Source organism: Ammospiza nelsoni, chromosome 22 (genome assembly GCF_027579445.1).
Source record: "Ammospiza nelsoni isolate bAmmNel1 chromosome 22, bAmmNel1.pri, whole genome shotgun sequence".
In the NCBI taxonomy this organism is placed as follows: domain Eukaryota; kingdom Metazoa; phylum Chordata; class Aves; order Passeriformes; family Passerellidae; genus Ammospiza; species Ammospiza nelsoni.
Window position 1 is genome coordinate 2,510,048 of NC_080654.1, and position 10,218 is coordinate 2,520,265.

Consider the following 10,218-nt stretch of genomic DNA (forward strand, 5'->3'; position numbering starts at 1 on the left):
ACTCCAAGTTTTGTGTGTGAGCTCAGGAGGAGGTGCTGGGGGCAGAGCAGAGGCTCCTTTGTGGCTTTTTGCTTGGACACTCAGTGTTCCAAGAATAAACACCAATTCCTTCTCCCAGTCACCATTCTGCCTCAAAACCCCTGGGAGAACTTCCCTTTCATTTTTTCCTCTCCAGATTCAGGTTAACTGGGTCTCCAGGCAAGTGTGAAGGCAGAAATTCTGATCCCAGCAGCTGAGGAGGAGCGGGAGAACCCAGGGATGGGAAACGTTCCTGGGTGTCCATATGGCAAACAGAGCTGCAGCAGGCAGGGGCACTGCTAAGCACAAATCTATACATTTAATTAGGATTTAAGTGGCCTCTCGTTTCTGTTTGCAGAAATTTCTGCAGCTAACTAAGATTGGTTTATGGGAATCTTCCTTGTTGTGGAGTAGTTTTACTTTACAACTAAGCTTGCTCCGAGTAGGATCTACCTGGTTGGCATCCATAAAACTGCAACAGGCAGGGTACTCACAGGACTTAATGTGGCAATTTTTGTAGATTGAATGTAGCTAATTTTGTAGATTTAATGTAGTTAATTTTGTAGATTTAATGTGGCTATTCTCATAGATTTAATTGGCATTTTTTGTAGATTTAATGTGGTTAATTTTGCAGATTTAATGTAGTTATTCTTATAGATTTAATGTAATTCTTTTTGTACCTTTATGTGGTTATTGTCATAGATTTAATGTGGCATTTTTTTAAGATTTATTATAGTTAATTTTGTAGATTTAATGTGGTTATTCTCATAGATTTAATGTAATTCTTTTTGTAGGTTTAATGTAGCTATTCTCATATATTTAATGTAGTTTTTCCTCGTAGATTTAATGTAGTTATTTTTTGGTAAATTTAATGTAGCTATTCTCATAGATTTAATGTAGTTTTTCTCATAGATTTAATGTATTTATTCTTACACCATGGCTATAACACGCTGTTATTCTGCCCATTTTAGAGGTGGAGAACCAAGATGCCAAGAATCTAAGAGCTTTATTCCTTCTGCTGTGCTAGGTGAAAAAAACAACAACAAAAAAATCCAACCCAACTCAAACAAAACTCAAGAAAGTGAGCAGCACCAGCAACTGTAAAGGACTTATTTGCAGAATCATTAATTTTGATTATCTCGAGCAGCTTGGATTGGTCACTGGAATGGAGCAATCCATCATGCTGGCAGTGCAGCAAGGTCCCTGTTCTGGTCACTGCTTCGGAGGGGACAGAGCTGCTTTGATTTCTGACACTCTCACTCTCACCTTGCAGCCTCTGTGGCAAAGGCAGCTCCATGCTGGGAGGTGGAACGGGGTTGCTCTGTTATTTATTTTCCCCCTAAATCTCACATTCAATTAAATTATTCATCATTTAATCAGTACCCGCAGAAATTCTCATCTGCTGGTTCACCCCACCTTCTATCAGCCCTTCATTTTACAAAAGAGCTTTTTTAAAAAGCTTAATTCCTCTTTGCAATCCTGGGAAGGTGAACACAGCTCTGGGGGTTTCTTCTTCCAGAGATTGAGGAACTGTGGGGGTTTTCAGTTCTTGGAAAACATCCTCTCTCCCCAGAGCAACGTAGACACAAACCAGATGAAGCAATGAGGCATTTTCTGTTTGGGTTGGGCCATTTTGAAAGGATTTTTTTGCTTTTTGCTTACTTTGGAACTTTGCAAAGGAGGCTCTCCTGTTACTGGAACTTGGAAGTGTAAAGAGCTCACAGTGTGGCAGGGTTACAGCTTGGAAAAAACCTCAAATCAGGGAATTTTACCCTTGGATCCTGCAGGGATGGGGTTTGAGCAGCCAAGCCTCTTTGTGGGGTGTGTTTAGTGGGAATATTCACCCCACATGTGAATATTTACTCCAAAGATGCTTCCTCAGACATGAAACATCCCAAACTGCACAGAACTCCTGAACGCAGACAGGGAGCAGCTCTGGGGTTTTATGCAGTGCTTTTCTCTTTGGGAAAAATTCTCATTTCTGGGGGGGAATTTAGGGCAGAGATTCCAGCCCTGGACAGGAAACATTTGAGCTGGTGCTTCACCTGTCTGGGAGACAGCACTTGAATATTTTTGTCTTCATATTTCCCCTGGAGAACCTGGAATAAATACCTGGGATGAGACTCTTTGAGGACTTTTTTATCTTGCTCAGAAGTTTGGTTGCTGTGTCATAGTTGCCATAATGTCAAGTTGACCTTCAGCTCCTCCTTCTGAAGGAATTGATTCTGAAGATAAAAATTATCAGAAATTGTATTTTTTCCTCTCTTCCTGTGTTTGTTTTGTCACCAATGATGTGAACCTCAAAAACTTTGTGCTTATAAGAATACATGAGAATATATAACCTAAAATTATATATATATGCACCTGATAGTATTATATGAGAACATATTACCTACTTTAGTTGCCTGCCCAATTTTTGCACAGTTTTTAATGTTGATATGGATGGGATTGAATGCTCTGGGTCACCTGAATGGATGATCCCATGGTTGCTGCTCCCAGAAATCCAGGGAGTGGATGTGCAGTGGAGCAGTGATTTCCCAGCTGGAGCTCTGGGGCTCTCCTGCAGGAATTAAACAGCTCCACCAAATGTGAAATGTGAAAACAACTCCACGTCCTAAAGCAATCTGAGCCAAGCAGGACGTGGCAGCATCTTTAGAGGGATTTGTCTTAAGAGTTGTTGCCATGGAAACAAGGTCTCCATCTCTATCTGGTACATCCTTATAGATATCTATGTAAATATATATATTTCTACATCCACATCTATCTGGGATGGGAGGAAAATTCTCTTCCCTCTGGCTGTCAGGGTTTGTAGTTTGCCCCGAATCCTTTGCCTGTGCGTAAAATAAAATATTTGAGGCAGTTCTGTGTCAGTGGAATTCCAGATCTGGAATCACCTGTAGTGTGTGAAATGCAGGTTAGAAATGATCAGCTCCTCTGTGTGAGGAGCAGCTCCAAAACTCCTCCAAGACTGCTTAAAATCTCTTTTATTTTTTACTTTTTTGGCTTTAATGCAATAAAGAACCATGAGTCTGGAAAGAGAGCTGTTACCTGGTGTCATCTGAGTTTCAATGTTCAGCTTACACAGATATAAAATCTATTTCTTCTGTGTGTATAAATTAACCTAAACAGGAAAACTGACCTGAACCAAGATTTATAATGCATGTGTGAAATGGTCAGTTTAGTAACCAGAACAGTGTCCATTATTCCAGTCAAAATGCCAACAAATGAGATTATGATACACTTTTTACTTAAATCTGAAGCTATAGGGCGACATTAAAACAAAAAAAGAGCCCAACCCAGCAGCCTCTCCCTGGTGAATCAGCAGATGCCTGGCTCCAGGACAATGACTGGATGTAGCCTGTGATTTATTGTGGCAGGGATGCTGCCCACAGAGGAGAACTCATTGTGCTCAGAAATAATGGGTTTGTCTCTGAGAGCCAGCAGAACCCTGTCATCTGTCAGCCAGCAGAAAAGAAATAAAGCTCAGCACTGAAATATCTCCTTGGAGCAGGTTGGCTGCCAGCTGAAATAAGTCCTGGTAGAGGCACAGCTCAAACATTTAGAATTGGGAAAACCTCGAAGTTTCAAAACTCTTCTCTTGCTCTCCTTTTGGGATGAGCATCCTTGGAGCACCCCCAGAATTAAAAACGATCAGATACCAGTGTTGTTATGCAGGAAAGGTCCAGCAGCTCCTGCCCTGAGTTTCTGGCTGCATTCACTGCAGAGACAAGCAGGTAAAAAGGTGAAGGTGCCTTACCTGGCTCTTGTGGAGGAGGATTTTCAGCTGCAGAGGTGCCTGGAGCAGTCTGTGGGGTGGAACCGGGCTGGTCGTGTCTCCTGGCAGTCAGAAAGAAATTTTATTTCTTTTATTGACGTTCCCAGCACTGAGGCTCTCCCCAGGAATGGTCCTTGCACAGTGCTGTGCCCAAATCTCCCTCTCTCCCCCTCTCTCACACGCAGGGGGCTCCCAGTGCCCAATGAATTAAATGCTCTGAGACTTCTCAGGGATTTAACCCCTTCCAACATGTCTGAAATCACTTGGTTTGATGTCTAGACTGGAAATTAGGAAATTAGCCCTGTGTAGCAGGGCTGCCTTTAAGAGGACAAGGTGATTTCCTGGCTTCTCAGCATTTGGAGAATTCTCTTTATTCCAGTAATTAATTCTTAGGAAAGTTCTCATTTTCCATAAGGTGCTTTACCTTTTTTCCTCAAGAGGTTTTTCAAGACTTCTGGAATGCAGGTGTCTCATTTTCACACCCAATTTCAGTATTGTAATTATTTCAGTATTGTAATGATTTCAGTATTGCAATTATATTCTCAATGAAAAAAGCATTTCAAAATTAAATGCCCATGACTTGAAAGGTACAAAGGTATTTTTTTATCTTGTTTTGCTGTATAGGAAGACAGATTCCAAACAAACCAAATCTCAGGTATTTTATCTTAAATTATTTTCAGTTACAGAGCACATGCAAGTTTCAGAGGTTTATTCCTCAAGAGGTTTTTCAAGACTTCTGGAATGCAGGTCTCTCATTTTCACAATAATTTTCAGTATTGTCATTATTTCAGTATTGCAATTATATTCTTAATGAAAAAAAAAACACTTCAAAATTCCATGTACATAACTAGAAAGGCATAAAGGTATTTTTTTTACCTTGTTTTGCAGTATAGGAAGACAGATTCCAAACAAAATAAACCTCAGATATTTTACCTTAAATTATTTTCAGTTAACAGAGCACATGCAAGTTTCAGCTGTTCCATTAAATGTACTGCTTTTAAAAATGGAAAGGAGATAATTCCTATTTTCAAGGGGCTGGGGCTGGGGACAGGGACAAGGTGCAGCTTTTTGACAATAATAGAAAATGTACAAATAATGTCATCTTCAAAGCACCATGTACCCAGAACGAAGAGGTACTGACAGGCATCTGAAAGAGAGAATTATCCCCATTTTACAGATGAAAGGGAGTCACACAGAGAATCAAAGTCAGCATTAGATTAATAGACATTGATGCCAGAGGAGCTATTATGTCTTGTCTGGCATCTGGCAGAACAGAGCAGAGAATTTCACACAGATTGCTCCATTAAGTCCCCAATCTCTGTTTGGGCTGAGGAAAGACCTCCAGAGCTGCCACAAAGACACTGCACCATCTTCAGATAAGTTACTTGTGGGGCACTACTGGAATTTCACATCCTGTCCCAGTAGGAGTTTATTCAATTTCTTGCTGTCTCAGCTAATTTTCTTTGAATTATATTTTGAAGAGCCTCCCCCCTCCATATCATCTGAAATCTCCTTTGCATTTGTGCTCTCTCAGGGTGATTATTGAGTTATTTTCACGTGGGAGACGAGGGCCAAAAGGATGTTGGAGTGGGAAAAGTTTAATCTTGACTTAATCTTGATAAAAGAATTATTTTTTTGCCAGTGAGAATAATCAATCACTGGAAGAGCCACCCCAGGGACATGACAAGGTCCAGCTCAGTGGAATTTTATAAGATTTCCCAGGCTGGGCAGCGTGCTGGATAATTTTATGTAGGACCCCTTTTTCCACTCAGGTTGGCTCACATGACATTTTGGTGTCCCTTCCAACCTGGGCTGTTCCATGACTCTGTGTAAAAGGTTTTGTACATAGGAAAACTGGTGTAAATGTGTGTTTAAAAGTTGTGTTGGATCAGGTCCTGGGCCCCAAACCCAACACCAGCCAGAGGGAATGTTCCCAGTTTCCCTGTTGAGAATGGTTTGGATCTTCCCAAATGACACAGCCTACTCTGAACTGTCACTCCAGTGGCATTTTCCTCTGCATCTGTGCTTGATGTGTGATTATCCTGCAGTTCATCAGGCAGGTTTATTAGGAGTCTTAATTGGATTGCATTAGCTGGCATTTAAGGCGTCCAAGCCGTTTGAGAATGCAATCAATTAAAACATCCAAGCACATTATTGCTGTGGACACAGGGCAATTTCTGTAGATGGCTAATTAATTACCTGCTTACTTCAGGAAGCTGATCAAGAATGGCCAAATGATGCACGAGAAGAAAAGAAATAGCATTGCAAAAAATCCTCTTGGCAAGGCTGCAAAAATTAGCACAAGGCAAGGTATAATTGTTCCCATTGTTAAAATCTACAGAGGGAGAATAAACCCTGCACCGTGACAGGCACTCAGAGGTGTTCCCAATAATTTCAGATTTGAAATTTGTGACTTGCAGAGAACAGATGGAGCACATTACCAGTGTTGGAATGTCTTCTAACAGCACATCTGAGCTTTCCAAGCAATCAAGAAGCTCTCTGAGGTGGTCATTTCAAGTGGGGAAATGTTAATCCCTGTCAGTTTTCCATTTCATCCACTACTGATCTGGATCTGAGCCTGGGGCCCTGTGGGGACTCCAGGTCCCTCACTCTGGGTTACCCCAAGGAGGTTTTTGGTGTGGCAGGACCCACCTGGAGATGAAAGCACAAATGAAGGGGATAACAAAATGCAAACCAGGGTGGAATGGAATCATTAACATCCTCCTGCTCCCTCCTACAATCCTCCCCTGGCTTTACAGCTAAATTTTCTCATTTGCTGATGCAGTTCAGGAATGAGGCATGCAAACTGATTATGAGCTACTGCTCTTAATTTTCTTTGGAGTCCAGGGGGAAATTCTTGTTCTCGTTCATTCTCTGCAGCTCCTGACTCTTTGGGGTTGTGTAGGGAGCACAGAAACACAGAAATTATCAGGTTGGCTGGTGGCACACCTAAACCACAGCTGCTCTGGCACAGAACGTGTCCCCAGTGGCTCTCAGGGACACAAGGGAGCCTTGCCAAGGTTTCCAGGAGGTTTTGGCCATACATGTTGTGCCCGAGGTAGACTTTGGAAGTGAATAAATTGAAAATTGCCTGGTTGCACACCTTAGAGGTGAAGGTTCCACACTTGTATTGAGGTGTGGGACCCAGAGTGTCAGTGGCACCGGGCTGTGACTTCAGGGAGGGCCAGGACTGGAGCTGTTTTCTCTCTTTTCTCAATTGCTGGTTCATTAGTGAGGCATTAAAACAGCATCACTGTGATCATGAGTGGTTTCCACTCTCAGCTGACATCTTTGGGACTGGCTCATGTTCTCCAGCCTCCCATTTGGGGTGGAAATTTGCTCCCCACCCATCCTCAGATATTCTCAGCTGAGAACTACAACCAGCAATATCAGCAGTATCAGGAATATCAGCAGTATCAGCCACATCAGGAATATCAGCAATATCAGCTGTGTTTGTTTTCTGCCCTCCAGGAACCTCTGGGAGCCAAGAAACCACTGCTCCTGTGCTCAGGGTTGTGTGTACACACCTGTGGGCAGGTGCAGTCTCTGGAAAAGTCATTCCTGATATGGAAAATTCATTCCTGATATGGAAAATTCATTCCTGAAATGCACAGCAGGAGCAGGAGGGGAAGGAATCTCCTGAATCCCCCAGCTTTGGACTCTCAACAATGACCTGCCTTTTCTTGAGGTGCCACTGAGTAATGGCTGAGAGAAGCAGCAGATCCCAGCCCAGATCAGCGTGGCTGAAATCCAAGGGAAGCAGCCAAGGCTCCAAAGGGAGGCTGCAGTGCCAGAGATCATTTCATGTACCACATCCAATTTCTGGTGGCAGCAGCTCCTCGGAGCCCTGGCAAATTGGAAACTGCTGGATGCAGCAGCAGCACAATGATAACAGTTTATCTTCTGCAGGGGCATGATGGTGAGAGAAATGGCTTTTAGATTAGCTGTCATTAGAGGGGAACATCTGCCCCTGCAAGCCGAGGGGACTGTCCTCACTTGGGCACAAGGAGACTCGTTAAATTCCTGGGTTTGCACAGCTCTGGGCCAGAGCCATACTTCCACCAGCTCTGGAGCTGGGAAGGACAATGACCTGGGCTCAAAGGCAGGAAAAAGAATTCCCTGGAGATGTGTCAGCTTCCAGAGCAGCTGCAGAAGTTGGTTCCTGTGTTTGGGTTCCCTCAGTACCTGGGAGTGCACAGCGAAGTGAAAGAGGAAATATTAATGGGAGTGATGGGGTTTGAAAGGAAATGAAACCTTCTGAGATCACAAAAGCTCAAAGTTTAGCTCTGCCTGAACCCTGAGGAAAAGCATCCAGTGGAATACTTAATTCCAAACACATTGCCATCATTTCTAAGCTGTTCTTTGCCTGCTGGACTGCAGAGCACTGAGGTCAGGAAACTTCCCTTGTCTAACTCTGCTTGCAATAATGCAAATATTCTCACATCTGATTTTCCTTTCACATGCTTTGAAGGAATGTTGAATATTTCAGAGGGGGGCAAGCCTGGCAGGGTGCTGTTTGTGCAGGAACATTCTCAACCATGATTTCACATTTTCTTTCAGCATTCATTACCTGGTGATGATGTGCAACACAGTTAGCAGAATATTTTGAAGGAACAAAATTTATGGAAAGCAAGGAAATAGTTGGTAATGTCTGTACAGAGCTCAGAGCTGAATAAACACAGAATCACAGAATCACAGAAATTCAAGGCTGGAAGAGACCTGTAAGATCATCAAGTCCAACCCAAGTTCTAACAATTCAACTAGATCATGGCAGCAAGTGCCACATCCAGCCTTTTTTTGAACTCTTCAAGGGATGATGACTCCACCACCTCACTGGGTAGATGATTCCAGTATCTGACCACTCTTTCTGTAAAATACTTCCTTCTTAATTCTAACTTGCATCTCCCTTGACGCTGATATTTAAGTTGTAATTAATTAATGACTTCAAGCTGGATTACAAAGAGGTATCCAGTTTCATCTTTTATTGGGCTGTATTTTCTTCTTGATTACATTAATCTTGATTAATATAAATATATTTGAGTTCTTCACAGCTGTGTGACATTTCCAGCAGAATTCCTTGAGGATATATCCTCAGCTTGCAAATGAAGCCAACAGTTGTTTAAGGACATAATTTCATGCTTGGAAAGAAGCTCTCCCACATCATCTCGATGCCCATTATGGGGGAAAAGCCTCACCAGTGTCACAAGGATTAAAATTGAATTTGAAGGGCAAGAAGCTCAGTCTTACCTGTGCTCTTAGGGCAGAGAAAAGGAGCATGCAAAGAGGAAAAGGTGGAAGGTTCCAGGTTGTGTCTTTGCTGTGGGCTGATCCCATGGCTGCTGAATGAGGTTCCACCCTGGAATGTTGCCTTTGAGACAACAGCACAACAAAAAAAGAGAATGCTCCCTCTTCCCTTTCATCCTAATCAAAGCAGCAGGGCACTCCTCAGCATTGCTTTCATCTTTGTTTTCAGCAGCAGATTCTGTTTTTCTCCATGGTTGTGCTACTACACTCCAAAAACATTGGGACAACTCCTTTGGAGCAGCCAAAACAAAGGAAGGAGCTGCAGCTCTGGGCCCCACTTGGGACCTTTCTGCTTCTGTTTATGTTATTTCAGTATTCTGGGGTAGCAGAACAGTTTATCTGTTATTTCTTTGTTCTCTGGGGCAGTAGAACAGTTTATTTGGGACTTCTGCTGCCCCATCCCTGATATTGGTGCTGATCCTGACAAATCCACTGCATTCCCACCAGGGCAGATCCTTCATCCCGGAGGGGCAGGAGAAGGGTGTAAGACACCTCTTCAAATTATATTTTAATCCTAGTGACATTGATGAGGCTTTTCCCCCATAATGGGCATCAAGATGCTGTGGGAGGGCTTCTTTCCAAGCATGAAATTATATTCTTAATTGTTGGCTCCATTTGCAAGCTGAAAAATAAAATTGGATCAATTTTCTTCCAGTGGTAACCAACAGAAAGACCCTTCACAAACACCTTACGGGAGTTATTTTGACTGATCCTTTTGACTGGCCCATAAAAATAAAGCAAATTGATGGAACAGTAAGTGTTAAAGCTCATAAAATGCTAGCTAGGAAATACATTATTATTATTCATGGGCTGCAAGTGATTTGAATGTTTTCTGTAGAACTGGAACCCCTGTGTTAGAATTTGTTGTTTAAACAGAAAAAAAGGTTTTTTTCACAATGGGGAGTTTACATAATCCACAATAATTTTAAGGAATCCTGAATGCTGCAATTTGCTTTTTTTTTCCTCATTGCTCTCTTGATCAGTTTTGTTTTGCTGCTCCGTGTCCAGTGTCTGTTGCATATTTATCATCAGCATCTCATCCTTCTTATCTTCCTCATCTTTCCTTCATTCTTGCAGCCTCCCAGAAAGCAATCAGACTGGGAAATCCCCAAACAGAGCAA